The sequence below is a fragment of the Oncorhynchus nerka genome, unplaced genomic scaffold (assembly GCF_034236695.1).
Source record: "Oncorhynchus nerka isolate Pitt River unplaced genomic scaffold, Oner_Uvic_2.0 unplaced_scaffold_3784, whole genome shotgun sequence".
NCBI classification, from domain to species: domain Eukaryota; kingdom Metazoa; phylum Chordata; class Actinopteri; order Salmoniformes; family Salmonidae; genus Oncorhynchus; species Oncorhynchus nerka.
Genome location: NW_027037511.1, coordinates 1 through 18741, shown reverse-complemented (window position 1 = coordinate 18741; position 18741 = coordinate 1). Strand labels below are relative to the sequence as shown.

Genomic DNA, 18741 nt, shown 5'->3' with positions numbered 1-18741 from the left:
AGACTAGAGTCGGCCTCAACCCCTCCAGACCAGACTAGAGTCGGCCTCAACCCCTCCAGACCAGACTAGAGTCGGCCTCAACCCCTCCAGACCAGACTAGAGTCGGCCTCAACCCCTCCAGACCAGACTAGAGTCGGCCTCAACCCCTCCAGACCAGACTAGTCGGCCTCAACCCCTCCAGACCAGACTAGAGTCGGCCTCAACCCCCAGACCAGACTAGAGTCGGCCTCAACCCCCCAGACCAGACTAGTCGGCCTCAACCCCCCAGACCAGACTAGAGTCGGCCTCAACCTCCAGACCATACTGAGTCGGCCTCAACCCCCCAGACCAGACTAGAGTCCCCAACCCCCAGACCATACTAGAGTCGGCCTCAACCCCAGACCGGGCCTCCAGACCAGACTGAGTCGGCCTCAACCCCCAGACCAGACTGGGTGGCCTCAACCCCTCAGACCAGACTAGAGTCGGCCTCAACCCCCAGACCAGACTGAGTCGGCCTCAACCCCTCCAGACCAGACTAGAGTCGGCCTCAACCCCTCCAGACCAGACTAGAGTCGGCCTCAACCCCTCCAGACCAGACTAAGTCGGCCTCAACCCCTCCAGACCAGACTAGAGTCGGCCTCAACCCCTCAGACCAGACTAGAGTCCCTCAACCCCTCCAGACCAGACTAGAGTCGGCCTCAACCCCTCAGACCAGACTAGAGTCGGGCCTCCAAACCCCTCCAGACCGACCAGAGTCGGCCCTCAACCCCTCCAGACCAGACTAGAGTCGGCCTCAACCCCCAGACCAGACTGAGTCGGCCTCAGCCCCTCCAGACCAGACTGGAGTCGGCCTCAACCCCTCCAGACCAGACTAGAGTCGGCCTCAACCCCTCCAGACCAGACTAGGTCGGCCTCAACCCCTCCAGACCAGACTAGAGTCGGCCTCAACCCCTCCAGACCAGACTAGAGTCGGCCTCAACCCCTCCAGACCAGACTAGAGTCGGCCTCAACCCCCAGACCAGACTAGAGTCGGCCTCAACCCCTCCAGACTGACCAGACTCAAGTCGGCCTCAACCCCTCCAGACCAGACTAGAGTCGGCCTCAGCCCCTCCAGACCAGACTAGAGTCGGCCTCAACCTCCAGACCAGACTAGAGTCGGCCTCAACCTCCAGACCAGACTAGAGTCGGCCTCAACCCCCCAGACCAGACTAGAGTCGCCTCAACCTCCAGACCAGACTAGAGTCGGCCTCAACCCCCTCCAGACCAGACTAGAGTCGGCCTCAACCTCCAGACCAGACTAGTCGGCCTCAACCCCTCCAGACCAGACTAGTCGGCCTCAACCCCTCCAGACCAGACTGAGTCGGCCTCAACCTCCAGACCAGACTAGAGTCGGCCTCAACCCCTCCAGACCAGACTAGGAGTGCGGCCTCCAGCCCCTCCAGACCAGACTAGAGTCGGCCTCAACCCCAGACCAGACTAGAGTCGGCCTCAACCCCTCCAGACCAGACTGAGTCGGCCTCAACCCCTCCAGACCAGACTAGAGTCGGCCTCAACCCCTCCAGACCAGACTGAGTCGGCCTCCAACCCCTCCAGACCAGACTGAGTCGGCCTCAACCCCTCCAGACCAGACTAGAGTCGGCCTCAACCCCCTCCAGACCAGACTAGAGTCGGCCTCAACCCCTCCAGACCAGACTAGAGTCGGCCTCAACCCCTCCAGACCAGACTAGAGTCGGCCTCAACCCCTCCAGACCAGACTAGAGTCGGCCTCAACCCCTCCAGACCAGACTAGAGTCGGCCTCAACCCCTCCAGACCAGACTAGAGTCGGCCTCAACCCCTCCAGACCAGACTAGAGTCGGCCTCAACCCCCCAGACCAGACTAGAGTCGGCCTCAACCCCCCAGACCAGACTAGAGTCGGCCTCAACCCCTCCAGACCAGACTAGAGTCGGCCTCAACCCCTCCAGACCAGACTAGAGTCGCCTCAACCCCTCCAGACCAGACTGAGAGTCGCCTCAACCCCTCCAGACCAGACTAGAGTCGGCCTCAACCCCTCAGACCAGACTAGAGTCGGCCTCAACCCCTCCAGACCAGACTAGAGTCGGCCTCAACCCCTCCAGACCAGACTAGAGTCGGCCTCAACCCCTCCAGACCAGACTAGAGTCGGCCTCAACCCCCAGACCAGACTGGAGTCGGCCTCAACCCCTCCAGACCAGACTAGAGTCGGCCTCAACCCTCCAGACCAGACTAGAGTCGGCCTCAACCCCTCCAGACCAGACTAGAGTCGGCCTCAGCCCCTCCAGACCAGACTAGAGTCGGCCTCAACCCCTCCAGACCAGACTAGAGTCGGCCTCAACCCCCTCCAGACCAGACTAGTCGGCCTCAACCCCCTCCAGACCAGACTAGAGTCGGCCTCAACCCTCCAGACCAGACTAGAGTCGGCCTCAACCCCTCCAGACCAGACTAGAGTCGGCCTCAACCCCTCCAGACCAGACTAGTCGGCCTCAACCCCTCCAGACCAGACTAGAGTCGGCCTCAACCCCCCAGACCAGACTAGAGTCGGCCTCAACCCCCAGACCAGACTAGAGTCGGCCTCAACCCCAGACCAGACCGAGTCGCCTCAACCCCTCCAGACCAGACTAGAGTCGGCCTCAACCCCCAGACCAGACTAGAGTCGGCCTCAACCCCTCCAGACCAGACTAGAGCTCTGGCTCAACCCCTCCAGACCAGACTAGAGTCGGCCTCAACCCCCCAGACCAGACTAGAGTCGGCCTCAACCCCCCAGACCAGACTAGAGTCGGCCTCAACCCCACCAGACCAGACTAGGTCGGCCTCAACCCCTCCAGACCAGACTAGAGTCGGCCTCAACCCCTCCAGACCAGACTAGAGTCGGCCTCCAACCCCCCAGACCAGACTAGAGTCGGCCTCAACCCCCCAGACCAGACTAGAGTCGGCCTCAACCCCCCAGACCAGACTAGAGTCGGCCTCAACCCCTCCAGACCAGACTGGTGGCCTCAACCCCCCAGACCAGACTAGAGTCGGCCTCAACCCCCCAGACCAGACTAGAGTCGGCCTCAACCCCCAGACCAGACTAGAGTCGGCCTCAACCCCCAGACCAGACTAGAGTCGGCCTCAACCCCCCCCAGACCAGACTAGAGTCGGCCTCAACCCCCAGACCAGACTAGAGTCGGCCTCAACCCCTCCAGACCAGACTAGAGTCGGCCTCAACCCCCCAGACCAGACTAGAGTCGGCCTCAACCCCTCCAGACCAGACTAGAGTCGGCCTCAACCCCTCAGACCAGACTAGAGTCGGCCTCAACCCCTCCAGACCAGACTAGAGTCGGCCTCAACCCCTCCAGACCAGACTAGAGTCGGCCTCAACCCTCCAGACCAGACTAGAGTCGGCCTCAACCCCTCCAGACCAGACTAGAGTCGGCCTCAACCCCTCCAGACCAGACTAGAGTCGGCCTCAACCCCTCCAGACCAGACTAGAGTCGGCCTCAACCCCTCCAGACCAGACTAGAGTCGGCTCAACCCCTCAGACCAGACTAGAGTCGGCCTCAACCCCTCCAGACCAGACTAGAGTCGGCCTCAACCCCTCCAGACCAGACTAGAGTCGGCCTCAACCCCTCCAGACCAGACTAGTCGGCCTCAACCCCTCCAGACCAGACTAGAGTCGGCCTCAACCCCTCCAGACCAGACTAGAGTCGGCCTCAACCCCTCCAGACCAGACTAGAGTCGGCCTCAACCCCTCCAGACCATACTAGTCGGCCTCAACCCCTCCAGACCAGACTAGTCGGCCTCAACCCCTCCAGACCAGACTAAGTCGGCCTCAACCCCTCCAGACCAGACTAGGGCCTCAACCCCTCCAGACCAGACTAGAGTCGGCCTCAACCCCTCCAGACCAGACTAGAGTCGGCCTCAACCCCTCCAGACCAGACTAGAGTCGGCCTCAACCCCTCCAGACCAGACTAGAGTCGGCCTCAACCCCTCAGACCAGACTAGAGTCGGCCTCAACCCCTCCAGACCAGACTAGAGTCGGCCTCAACCCCTCCAGACCAGACTAGAGTCTGCCTCAGCCCCTCCAGACCAGACTAGAGTCGGCCTCAACCCCTCCAGACCAGACTAGAGTCTGCCTCAGCCCCCCAGACCAGACTAGAGTCTGCCTCAGCCCCTCCAGACCAGACTGGTCGTCCTCAGCCCCTCCAGACCAGACTAGTCAGCATCAACCCCCACAAACCAGACTAGAGTCGGCCTCAACCCCTCAGACCAGACTGATCTTGTCGGCCTCAACCTGTTTTCTGACCAGACTAGAGTCTGCCTCAACCCTCCAGACCAGACTCCTGAGTCAGCCTCAACCCCTCCAGACCAGATAATTTCTCCCTCCCTTCTCTTCCCCTCCTTCCAGGTGTTTCAGAGGATGGATGTGGAACAGTGAACCCTACAGAGGATGGGACCAGACTAGAGTCGGCTTTGGACACGCTCCAGACCAGACTGGCTGGGTCTTCTTTCAAAAAGCCTCATCAAGACAGATCATCAGAAAAACCCTGGATAATCTAAATGATTCATTGGTTTGTTAAATTGACTTCTCTGTTAGAGTTGTTGCCTCAGTAGTTAGGCAGGACCAATACTGAGGGCCAAATCCAGACCAGACTGAGCCTCAGACCAACAGGTCGGCCTCACAACAGACCAGACTAGAGTCGGCCTCAACCAGTCGTCTAGAAAAGCAGTCGCCTCAACCCCTCCAGACCAGACTAAGCAGTCTGCCTCAAAAATATCAGACCAATACTATTCACCTCAATTCCCCTCCAGACCATATATTCAGCTAATATATTCACTCAAACATATAATAATATATTCACTAATACACTAATCTATATAATAATATATTCCCTAATATAGACCATAATATAGTCTAATCTCCAGATAATAGATATTCCTCATAGATCAACCCTACAGATAGACTAGAGTCAGCATCCATACCAACTATATATTCCTAATCCAGACCATAATAGATCTTCCTCAACCCCTCCAGACCAGACTAGAGTCCCTCCAATCCAGACCCAGTGTTTCCTCAACCTCCAGAATAGAGTCGGCCTCAACCTCCAGACCAGACTAGATTTCCTCAACCCCTCCAGACCAGACTGGGACCAGGTGTTTCACTAGACGGCCTTGGACCAGAGGATGGGACCCTCAACCCCGCAGACTAGAGGAGATATACTCCAGACCAGACTAGAGTCGGCTTCTTTCAAAAGCCTCATCAGGACTAGATCGGCCTCCAATACCCTCCAGACCAACCCTCAATACTAAGATTCATATATAATTTATTCTAATTGACTCAACCTCTCCAGACCAGACTAGTGAGGTCAACCCTCCAGACCAGATCAGTAGTTAGGCAGGAACCAATAACCAGACTAGGTCGCTCAACCCCTCACAACTAGAAATGCCTCAACCCCTCCAGACCAGACCAAATCCCCTTTATTCAACCCCCTCCAGAAAACCAGTCAACCCCTCTAGACTAAAATATATTCACTACCAGACCAGACAGTTAAAAAATAACTAATATATTCACTCAATATATATAATAATATATTCACTCCAGACCATATAATAATCTGCCTAATATATATAATAATATATTCACTAATATATAACACTAATATATTCACTAATATATATAATAATATATTCACTAATATATATAATAATATATTCACTAATATATATATAATAATATATTCATAATATATATAATAATATATTCACTAATATATATAATAATATAGACTAATATATTCACTAATATATATAATAATATATTCACTAATATATATAATAATATATTCACTAATATATATAATAATATATTCACTAATATATTCACTAATAATAATAATATTCCTAATATATATATAATAATATATTCACTAATATATAATAATAGAGGATAGGACCAGTCTGCACTAAGCCCCTCACACGCATATATATAATAATATATTCACTAATATATTCACTAATATATATAATAATATATTAATAATATATTCACTAATATAATATGGATATCACTAATATATGTAAAATATATTCACTAATATATATAATAATATATTCACTAATATATTCACTAATATATTCACTAATATAATAATAATATATTCAATATTCACTAATATATATAAATAATATATTCACTAATTCCCATAATAATATATTCACTAATATATGCTAATAATATATTCACTAATATATATAATAATATATTCAAAATATTCACTAATATATATAATAATTCTAATATATTCACTAATATATATATAATAATATATTCACTAATATATATTCACTAATATATATAATAATATATTCACTAATCTATTCATAATATATATAATAATATATTCACTAATATATATAATAATATATTCACTAATATATATATAATAATATATTCACTAATATATATATAATAATATATTCACTAATATATATATAATAATATATTCACTAATATATATAATAATATATTCACTAATATATATAATAATAATTCACTAATATATATATAATAATACTTCACTAATATATTCACTAATATATATAATAATATATATTCAAAATCTATATAATAATATATTCACTAATATATTCACTAATATATATAATAATATATTCACTAATATATATAATAATATATTCACTAATATATTCATAATCTATATAATAATATATTCACTAATATATATAATAATATATTCACTAATATATATAATAATATATTCACTAATATATATATAATAATATATTCACTAATATATTCACTAATATATATAATAATATATTCACTAATATATATAATAATATATTCACTAATATATTCACTAATATATATAATAATATATTCACTAATATATATATAATAATATATTCACTAATATATATAATAATATATTCACTAATATATTCACTAATATATATAATAATAATATATTCACTAATATATTCATATATATAATAATATATTCACTAATATATATAATAATATATTCACTAATATATTCACTAATATATAATAATATATTCACTAATATATATAATAATATATTCACTAATATATTCACTAATATATATAATAATATATTCACTAATATATATAATAATATATTCACTAATATATATAATAATATATTCACTAATATATTCACTAATATATATAATAATATATTCACTAATATATTACTAATATATTCATAATAATATAATATATTCACTAATATATTCACTAATAATATAATAATATATTCACTAATATATATAATATAATAATATATTCACTAATATATATAATAATAATATATTCACTAATATATATAATAATATATTCACTAATATATATAATAATATATTCACTAATCTATATACTAATATATTCACTAATATATTCACTAATATATTCACTAATATATATAATAATATATTCACTAATCATATTCACTAATATATTACATGACTCTCCTGTAATACCAAAGACATATACCAAAGACATACTACCAAATATCTCCTGTGCTGACCAATATACATGACTCTCCTGTGCTGACCAAATGACTCTCCTGTGCTGACCAAAGACATGATCTCCTGTGCTGACCAAATATTCACTAATATATGACTCTCCTGTGCTGACCAAAGACATATATCCTCTGACCAAAGACATACTCTCAAAAGACATACTCTCCTGTGCTGATACTCTCCTGTGCTGACCAAAATATATCTCCTGTGCTGACCAAATATCTCCTGTGCTGACCAAATACTCTCCTGTGCTGACCAAAGACATGACTCTCTGTGCTGATGCTCTCCTGACCAAGACATGACTCTCCTGTGCTGACCAAAGACATGACTCTCCTGTGCTGACCAAGACATGACTCTCCTGTGCTGACCGAAGACATGACCAAAGACATGACTCTCCTGTGCTGACCAAGACATGACTCTCCTGTGCTGACCAAGACATGACTCTCTGTGCTGACCAAAGACATCTCCTGTGCTGACCAAAGACATGACTCTCCTGTGCTGACCAAAGACATGACTCTCCTGTGCTGACCAAAGACATGACTCTCCTGTGCTGACCAAAGACATGACTCTCCTGTGCTGACCAAAGACATGACTCTCCTGTGCTGACCAAGACATGACTCTGTGCTGACCGAAGACATGACTCTCCTGTGCTGACCGAAGACATGACTCTCACTGACTCCAAAGACATGACTCTCCTGTGCTGACCAAAAGACATGACTCTGACTCTCTCTCTGTGCTGACCAAAAGACATGACTCTCCTGTGCTGACCAATACATGACTCTCTGTGCTGACCAAAGACATGACTCTCCTGTGCTGACCGAAGACATGACTCTCCTGTGCTGACCAAAGACATGACTCTCTGTGCTGCTGAAGACATGACTCTCTGTGCTGCTGAAGACATGACTCTCCTGTGCTGACCAAAGACATGACTCTCCTGTGCTGACCAAAGACATGACTCTCTGTGCTGCTGAAGACATGACTCTCCTGTGCTGACCGAAGACATGACTCTCCTGTGCTGACCGAAGACATGACTCTCCTGTGCTGACCGAAGACATGACTCTCCTGTGCTGACCGAAGACATGACTCTCCTGTGCTGACCGAAGACATGACTCTCCTGTGCTGACCGAAGACATGACTCTCCTGTGCTGACTCTCGTGCTGCTGAAGACATGACTCTCCTGTCTCCTGTGCTGACCAAAGACATGACTCTCCTGTGCTGACCGAAGACATGACTCTCCTGTGCTGACCGAAGACATGAAGAAGACATGACTCTCCTGTGCTGACCAAAGACATGACTCTCCTGTGCTGACCGAAGACATGACTCTCCTGTGCTGACCACCGAAGACATGACTCTCCTGTGCTGACCAAAGACATGACTCTCCTGTGCTGACCAAAGACATGACTCTCCTGTGCTGACCGAAGACATGACTCTCCTGTGCTGACCAAAGACATGACTCTCCTGTGCTGACCAAAGACATGACTCTCCGTGCTCTCCTGTGCTGACCGAAGACATGACTCTCCTGTGCTGACCAAGACATGACTCTCCTGTGCTGACCAAAGACATGACTCTCCTGTGCTGACCAAAGACATGACTCTCCTGTGCTGACCAAAGACATGACTCTCCTGTGCTGACCAAAGACATGACTCTCCTGTGCTGACCGAAGACATGACTCTCTGTGCTGACCAAAGACATGACTCTCCTGTGCTGACCAAAGACATGACTCTCCTGTGCTGACCAAAGACATGACTCTCCTGTGCTGACCAAAGACATGACTCTCCTGTGCTGACCAAAGACATGACTCTCCTGTGCTGACCAAAGACATGACTCTCCTGTGCTGACCAAAGACATGACTCTCCTGTGCTGACCAAAGACATGACTCTCCTGTGCTGACCGAAGACATGACTCTCCTGTGCTGACCGAAGACATGACTCTCCTGTGCTGACCGAAGACATGACTCTCCTGTGCTGACCGAAGACATGACTCTCCTGTGCTGACCGAAGACATGACTCTCCTGTGCTGACCAAAGACATGACTCTCCTGTGCTGACCAAAGACATGACTCTCTGTGCTGCTGAAGACATGACTCTCCTGTGCTGACCAAAGACATGATTCTCTGTGCTGCTGAAGACATGACTCTCCTGTGCTGACCAAAGACATGACTCTCCTGTGCTGACCAAAGACATGACTCTCTGTGCTGCTGAAGACATGACTCTCCGTGCTGACCGACTCTCTGTGCTGCTGAAGACATGACTCTCCTGTGCTGACTGAAGACATGACTCTCCTGTGCTGACCGAAGACATGACTCTCCGTGCTGACCGAAGACATGACTCTCCTGTGCTGACCGAAGACATGACTCTCCTGTGCTGACCGAAGACATGACTCTCCTGTGCTGACCAAAGACATGACTCTCCTGTGCTGACCAAAGACATGACTCTCCTGTGCTGACCAAAGACATGACTCTCCTGTGCTGACCGAAGACATGACTCTCCTTGCTGACCGACTCTCTGTGCTGACCGAAGACATGACTCTCTGTGCTGCTGAAGACATGACTCTCTGTGCTGCTGAAGAGATGACTCTCCTGTGCTGACCGAAGACATGACTCTCCTTGCTGACCGACTCTCTGTGCTGACCGAAGACATGACTCTCCTGTGCTGACCGAAGACATGACTCTCCTGTGCTGACCGAAGACATGACTCTCCTGTGCTGACCGAAGACATGACTCTCCTGTGCTGACCGAAGACATGACTCTCCTGTGCTGACCGAAGACATGACTCTCCTGTGCTGACCGAAGACATGACTCTGTGTGCTGACCGAAGACATGACTCTCTGTGCTGCTGAAGACATGACTCTCCTGTGCTGACCTAAGACATGACTCTCCTTGCTGACCGACTCTCCGTGCTGACCGAAGACATGACTCTCCTGTGCTGCTGAAGACATGACTCTCTGTGCTGCTGAAGACATGACTCTCTGTGCTGACCAAAGACATGACTCTCCGTGCTGACTGAAGACATGACTCTCCGTGCTGACCGAAGACATGACTCTCCTGTGCTGACCGAAGACATGACTCTCCTGTGCTGACTGAAGACATGACTCTCCTGTGCTGACCAAAGACATGACTCTCCTGTGCTGACCGAAGACATGACTCTCCGTGCTGACCGACTCTCCGTGCTGACCGAAGACATGACTCTCTGTGCTGCTGAAGACATGACTCTCTGTGCTGCTGAAGACATGACTCTCTGTGCTGCTGAAGACATGACTCTCTGTGCTGCTGAAGACATGACTCTCTGTGCTGCTGAAGACATGACTCTCTGTGCTGCTGAAGACATGACTCTCTGTGCTGCTGAAGACATGACTCTCTGTGCTGCTGAAGACATGACTCTGTGCTGCTGATACATGACTCTCTGTGCTGCTGAGACAGACTCTCTGTGAAAACATGACTCTGTGCTGACCTGGACTCTCTTGCTGACCGACTCTCTGTGTTGAATATCTCTGTTCTAAAAGACATGACTTCCCCTCTCTCTGTTCGATGCAGGTAAAATGGAGTTTTTAAAATCTCTTGACCTCAACGCCAGCGCCCACTCTAAATCAGGGACTGGTTCCTGGGACACCGGTGGGTGATATTCGATGCAAAGGTAAGAGTTGAATATCTCTGTTCTAAAAAAAGGTTCCCCTCGTCTGTTGGATGCAGGTAAGAGTTGAATATCTCAGTTCTAAAAAGGTTCCCTTCTCGTCTGTTGGATGCAGGTAAAAGTTGAATATCTCAGTTCTAAAAAGGTTCCCCTCTCGTCTGTTCGATGCAGGTCTGGACACCATCTACCTCCTGACTCTGAAAAAGAATTACGAGTTGAGGGTGGACATGGAGGACTTTGTGGACAGAAAGCCTACGCTTTCTACTCCTCCTCTTCTCTCCCAAAGTCACAGATCCTGAACTGGATGGCTACAAACTCCAGGTTACTGGCTTTAAAGATGGAGGAGCAGGTGAGAACAGTTGAACTTCCTTAGAGAAACATCTGGAGAAACATCTGGGCTGTATTCATTAGTTCAGGTGAGAACAGTTTAAACCCGTACAGATACACCATCTTAGAGCCGATCTGGGATCAGTTTATTAGAGATCATAGTGTATAGTATTACATAGAAAGGACAGGGGGGCCTACAGATACATCATCTTAGAGCTGATCTGGGATCAGTTTATTAGAATCATAATGAATAGTATTACATAGAAAGGACAGGGGGACCGTACAGATACACCATCTTAGAGCTGATCTGGGATCAGTTTATTAGAGATCATAGTGTATAGTATTACATAGAAAGGACAGGGGACCGTACAGATACACCATCTTAGAGCGGATCTGGGATCAGTTTATTAGAGATCATAATGAATAGTATTACATAGAAATGACGGAGGGGCTGGTCCTAGATCACACTGTGACATAGTAGGCGGTTTTGACCAGGGCTCTGATAGGTTCCATAACATCTGACCTTTGTTTCCTGCTTGAACCAAGGGGACTCCCTCACCTATCACAGCGGTATGAAGTTCTCCACCTTCGACCGAGACCAGGACAACAAGTGTGCAGTCAACAGCGGTCGGAGGTTATTGGTACAGCGAGTGTTACTTCTCAAACCCAAGCGGTCTTTATACGTGGGGATTGAACACACAGATTGGAGTCAACTGGAGGATGGAAGACCTTCTACTCTGTGAAAGCTATATCCATGAAGATTAGGCCTGTGAACCTGTGAAGGTTCTTCACAAAGTCCTTTAGTTAAAACATGCTTATAGGAACTGTATATTGTCCCTTTAAAATGCTAGATTGGAAGACATGTTTTCATTCTATGCACAGTGTAACGTTGATCTGTCAGTTGTCCTATAAAACTAAAAACTGTCGTGTGAAAATGCTCCTTTTAAGTAGCTCATATTCTGTTAAACCCAAATCATGTTTTTGACTCGTTCTATACTGGTATTTGTGTCTGGGGCGGTTGTGGTGCCCATATTACCGCCACAGCGGCAGTCATGAGTCAAGACCACAGTCACATTCTGCTGAGTCAACTTCCATCTCCTTTAATTAACTCTGGACATGGCGGTTACACCCAACTGACTACACACCAATCAGGTCCTAACGGCCTGGTCCTTGGTAGAACCCAACTGACTACACACCAATCAGGTCCTAACGGCCTGGTCCTGATAGAACCCAACTGACCACGCACCAATCAGGTCACTAAAGGCCTGGTCCTTGGTAGAACCCAACTGACTACACACCAATCAGGTCCTAACGGCCTGGTCCTTGTAGAACCCAACTGACTACACACCAATCAGGACACTAACGGCCTGGTCCTTGGTAGAACCCAACTGACTACACACCAATCAGGTCCTAATGGCCTGGTACTCAGGGCTCTAGTGTCCCTCCATCAGGTCCTAATGGCCTGGTACTCAGGGCTCTAGTGTCCCTCCATCAGGTCCTAATGGCCTGGTACTCAGGGCTCTATTGTCCCTCCATCAGGTCCTAATGGCCTGGTACTCAGGGCTCTATTGTCCCTCCATCAGGTCCTAATGGCCTGGTACTCAGGGCTCTAGTGTCCCTCCATCAGGTCCTAATGGCCTGGAACACAGGTCTCTATTGTCCCCAATGGCCTGGTACTCAGGGCTCTATTGTCCCTCCATCAGGTCCTAATGGCCTGGTACTCAGGGCTCTATTGTCCCTCCATCAGGTCCTAATGGCCTGGTACTCAGGGCTCTAGTGTCCCTCCATCAGGTCCTAATGGCCTGGTACTCAGGGCTCTATTGTCCCTCCATCAGGTCCTAATGGCCTGGTACTCAGGGCTCTAGTGTCCCTCCATCAGGTCCTAATGGCCTGGTACTCAGGGCTCTATTGTCCCTCCATCAGGTCCTAATGGCCTGGTACTCAGGGCTCTATTGTCCCTCCACCAGGTCCTAATGGCCTGGTACTCAGGGCTCTATTGTCCCTCCATCAGGTCCTAATGGCCTGGTACTCAGGGCTCTATTGTCCCTCCACCAGGTCCTAATGGCCTGGTACTCAGGGCTCTATTGTCCCTCCACCAGGTCCTAATGGCCTGGTACTCAGGGCTCTATTGTCCCTCCACCAGGTCCTAATGGCCTGGTACTCAGGGCTCCATTGTCCCTCCATCAGGTCCTAACATGCTAATGACATGCTAACGGGTTCCCACAAGCTACAACGTATTGTTCTGGTTCTGGAATGTAATGCCATGCTAACGGGTTCCCACAAGCTACACCGTATTTGAAGAGCATGCTGCATACCCCATCTGCTTCTTGTTCACGTCAAACTTCGTTTAGCCAACACTTGGTCTGGAATGTAATGACATGCTAGCAGGTTCCACAAGCTACAACGTATTTGAAGAGCATGCTGCATACCCCATCTGCTTCTTGTTCACGTCAAACTTTGTCCGCCAACACTTGGTCTGGAATGTAAAGACATGCTAGCATGGCTAGCAGGCTAAGACAGCTGGAGCTAAAATACAAACTCAGTAGCAGAGTAGATCTTCCATATGAAGTCGAACGTTGGTGCATTGTGGGTAGCGTATCCCGGAAATAAGTGAATAAATATGTAATAACCCAAAAACATAACTAGGTTTGTACTTACAGGTAACCAGATCATGACTACAATTAAGTTACTTAAGTCTTTGACCATAATGTGTTACATTGGTGAGGAAAAACTCCTGTTTCCTACCCTTTAAATTGTATAAACGTCTATGGATATATGCTATGCTTATCTGTTACTTGGCAAAAACAAGGTGATCTAAGTATCTACGGTTTTGTTCACATTCTCATATCCATAATCAATATGAAAAAGGCCAGACAAGGAAGTGAAGAGTTTACACTGGAAATTGGTAATGTGACAAAACATTCCACAGACTGGTTAGTGGTCATCACTAATACCGGTCTCAGAATATCCAGACTGGTTAGTGGTCACCACTAATACCGGTCTCAGAATATCCAGACTGGTTAGTGGTCACCACTAATACCGGTCTCAGAATATCCAGACTGGTTAGTGGTCATCACTAATACCGGTCTCACAATATCCAGACTGGTTAGTGGTCACCACTAATACCGGTCTCAGAATATCCAGACTGGTTAGTGGTCACCACTAATACCGGACTCAGAATATCCAGACTGGTTAGTGGTCACCACTAATACCGGTCTCAGAACATCCAGACTGGTTAGTGGTCACCACTAATACCGGTCTCAGAATATCCAGACTGGTTAGTGGTCACCACTAATACCGGCCTCAGAATATCCAGACTGGTTAGTGGTCACCACTAATACCGGTCTCAGAATATCCAGACTGGTTAGTGGTCACCACTAATACCGGTCTCAGAATATCCAGACTGGTTAGTGGTCACCACTAATACCGGTCTCAGAATATCCAGACTGGTTAGTGGTCACCACTAATACAACAGTAACACACACTGTCCTATACTGTGTCCCAGAGCAACAGTAACACACACCGTGTACTATACTGTGTCCCAGAGCAACAGTAACACACCACACACACCGTGTACTATACTGTGTCCCAGAGCAACAGTAACACAGCGCACACTGTCCTATACTGTGTCCCAGAGCAACAGTAACACACCACACACACACTGAACTATACTGTGTCCCAGAGCAACAGTAACACACACTGTCCTATACTGTGTCCCAGAGCAACAGTAACACACCACAACACACACTGTCCTATACTGTGTCCCATAGCAACAGTAACACACCACACTGTACTATACTGTGTCCCAGAGCAACAGTAACACACCACACACTGTCCTATACTGTGTCCCAGAGCAACAGTAACACACCACACACACACTGTCCTATACTGTGTCCCAGAGCAACAGTAACACACACTGTCCTATACTGTGTCCCAGAGCAACAGTAACACACCACACACACTGTCCTATACTGTGTCCCAGAGCAACAGTAACACACCACACACACACTGTCCTATACTGTGTCCCAGAGCAACAGTAACACACTGTCCTATACTGTGTCCCAGAGCAACAGTAACACACCACACTGTACTATACTGTGTCCCAGAGCAACAGTAACACACACTGTCCTATACTGTGTCCCAGAGCAACAGTAACACACCACACACTGTACTATACAGTGTCCCAGAGCAACAGTAACACACACTGTACTATACAGTGTCCCAGATCAACAGTAACACACCACACTGTACTATACTGTGTCCCAGAGCAACAGTAACACACCACACACTGTACTATACAGTGTCCCAGAGCAACAGTAACACACACTGTACTATACAGTGTCCCAGAGCAACAGTAACACACCACACTGTCTATACAGTGTCCCAGAGCAACAGTAACACACACTGTACTATACAGTGTCCCAGAGCAACAGTAACACACCACACTGTATACTGTGTCCCAGAGCAACAGTAACACACCACACTGTCCTATACAGTGTCCCAGAGCAACAGTAACACACCACACTGTACTATACTGTGTCCCAGAGCAACAGTAACACACCACACTGTACTATACAGTGTCCCAGAGCAACAGTAACACACACTGTACTATACAGTGTCCCAGAGCAACAGTAACACACCACACTGTCCTATACTGTGTCCCAGAGCAACAGTAACACACCACACTGTCCTATACTGTGTCCCCAGAGCAACAGTAACACACCACACACACACTGTCCTATACTGTATCCCAGAGCAACAGTAACACACCCACACTGTACTATACTGTGTCCCAGAGCAACAGTAACACACCACACTGTACTATACTGTGTCCCAGAGCAACAGTAACACACACACACACACACACACACTGTACTATACTGTGTCCCAGAGCAACAGTAACACACACTGTCTATACTGTCCCAGAGCAACAGTAACACACCACACACTGTCCTATACTGTGTCCCAGAGCAACAGTAACACACCACACTGTCCTATACTGTGTCCCAGAGCAACAGTAACACACCACACTGTCCTATACTGTGTCCCAGAGCAACAGTAACACACCACACACACTGTCCTATACTGTGTCCCAGAGCAACAGTAACACACCACACTGTCCGGCACTGTGTCCCAGAGCAACAGTAACACACACTGTACTATACAGTGTCCCAGAGCAACAGTAACACACACTGTACATACAGTGTCCCAGATCAACAGTAACACACCACTGTACTATACTGTGTCCAGAGCAACAGTAACACACCACACACACTGTACCATACAGTGTCCCAGAGCAACAGTAACACACACTGTACTCATAAGCAGTGTCCCAGAGCAACAGTAACACACACCACACTGTCCTATACAGTGTCCCAGAGCAACAGTAACACACTGTACTATACAGTGTCCCAGAGCAAACAGTAACATACCACACTGTACCATACTGTGTCCCAGAGCAACAGTAACACACCACACTGTCCCATACAGTGTCCCAGAGCAACAGTAACACACCACACTGTACTATACTGTGTCCCAGAGCAACAGTAACACACCACACACTGTACTATAAGCAGTGTCCCAGAGCAACAGTGCAACACACACTGTACCATAAGCAGTGTCCCAGAGCAACAGTAACACACCACACTGTCCTATACTGTGTCCCAGAGCAACAGTAAACACACCACACTGTCCTATACTGTGTCCCAGAGCAACAGTAACACACCACACACACACTGTCCTATACTGTGTCCCAGAGCAACAGTAACACACCACACTGTACTATACTGTGTCCCAGAGCAACAGTAACACACACACCACACTGTACTATACTGTGTCCCAGAGCAACAGTAACACACACACACACACACTGTACCATACTGTGTCCCAGAGCAACAGTAACACACACTGGTCCCATACTGTGTCCCAGAGCAACAGTAACACACCACACACTGTCCTACTGTGTCCCAGAGCAACAGTAACACACCACACTGTCCTATACTGTGTCCCAGAGCAACAGTAACACACCACACTGTCTATACTGTGTCCCAGAGCACAGTAACACACCACACACACTGTCCTGTCTATACTGTGTCCCAGAGCAACAGTAACACACCACACTGTCCTATACTGTGTCCCAGAGTAACAGTAACACACACACTGTCCTATACTGTGTGTCCCAGAGCAACAGTAACACACACTGTCCTATACTGTGTCCCAGAGCAACAGTAACACAACCACACTGTCCTATACTGTGTCCCAGAGCAACAGTAACATACACTGTCCTATACTGTGTCCCAGAGCAACAGTAACACACCACACACACTGTCCTATACTGTGTCCCAGAGCAACAGTAACACACCACACACACACTGTCCTATACTGTGTCCCAGAGCAACAGTAACACACCACACTGTCCTATACTGTGTCCCAGAGCAACAGTAACACCACACACACTGTCTATACTGTGTCCCAAGACAACAGTAACACACCACACACACTGTCTATACTGTGTCCCCAAGGCAACAGTAACACACACTGTCCTATACTGTGTCCCAGAGCAACAGTAACACACCACACTGTCTCCTGCTGTGTCCCCAGGCAGCAAGCAACACAACACTATCTGCAGTGTCTGAGCAACAGTAACACACACACACCACTCTATACTGTGTCCCAGAGCAACAGTAACATTTGCACTGTCCTATCTCTGTCCCAGAGCAACAATGCACTCAGCAATACATACTGTGTCCCAGAGCAACAGTAACACACCACACTGTCCTATACTGTGTCCCAGAGCAACAGTCAACACACCACACACCACACTGTCCTATACTGTGTCCCAGAGCAACAGTAACACACCACACTGTACTATACTGTGTCCCAGAGCAACAGTAACACACCACACTGTACTATACTGTGTCCCAGAGCAACAGTCAACACACACTGTACAGCACACACACACACTGTCTATACTGTGTCCCAGCAACAGTAACCACACTGTCTATACTGTGTCCCAGAGCAACAGTAACACACCACACATGTCCTATACTGTGTCCCAGAGCAACAGTAACACACACACACTGTCCTATACTGTGTCCCAGAGCAACAGTAACACACCACACTGTCCTATACTGTGTCCCAGAGCAACAGTAACACACCACACTGTCCTATACTGTGTCCCAGAGCAACAGTAACACACCACACACTGTCCTATACTGTGTCCCAGAGCAACAGTAACACACCACA

At 47.3% G+C, this 18741-nt stretch overlaps 1 pseudogene; it reads left to right on the top strand.

Annotated features, from left to right (window-relative positions):
- Positions 1-4383: 4383 nt before the first annotated feature.
- LOC135566674 (microfibril-associated glycoprotein 4-like) lies at positions 4384-12424 on the top strand (annotated as a pseudogene).
- The last annotated feature ends 6317 nt before the right edge of the window (positions 12425-18741 follow it).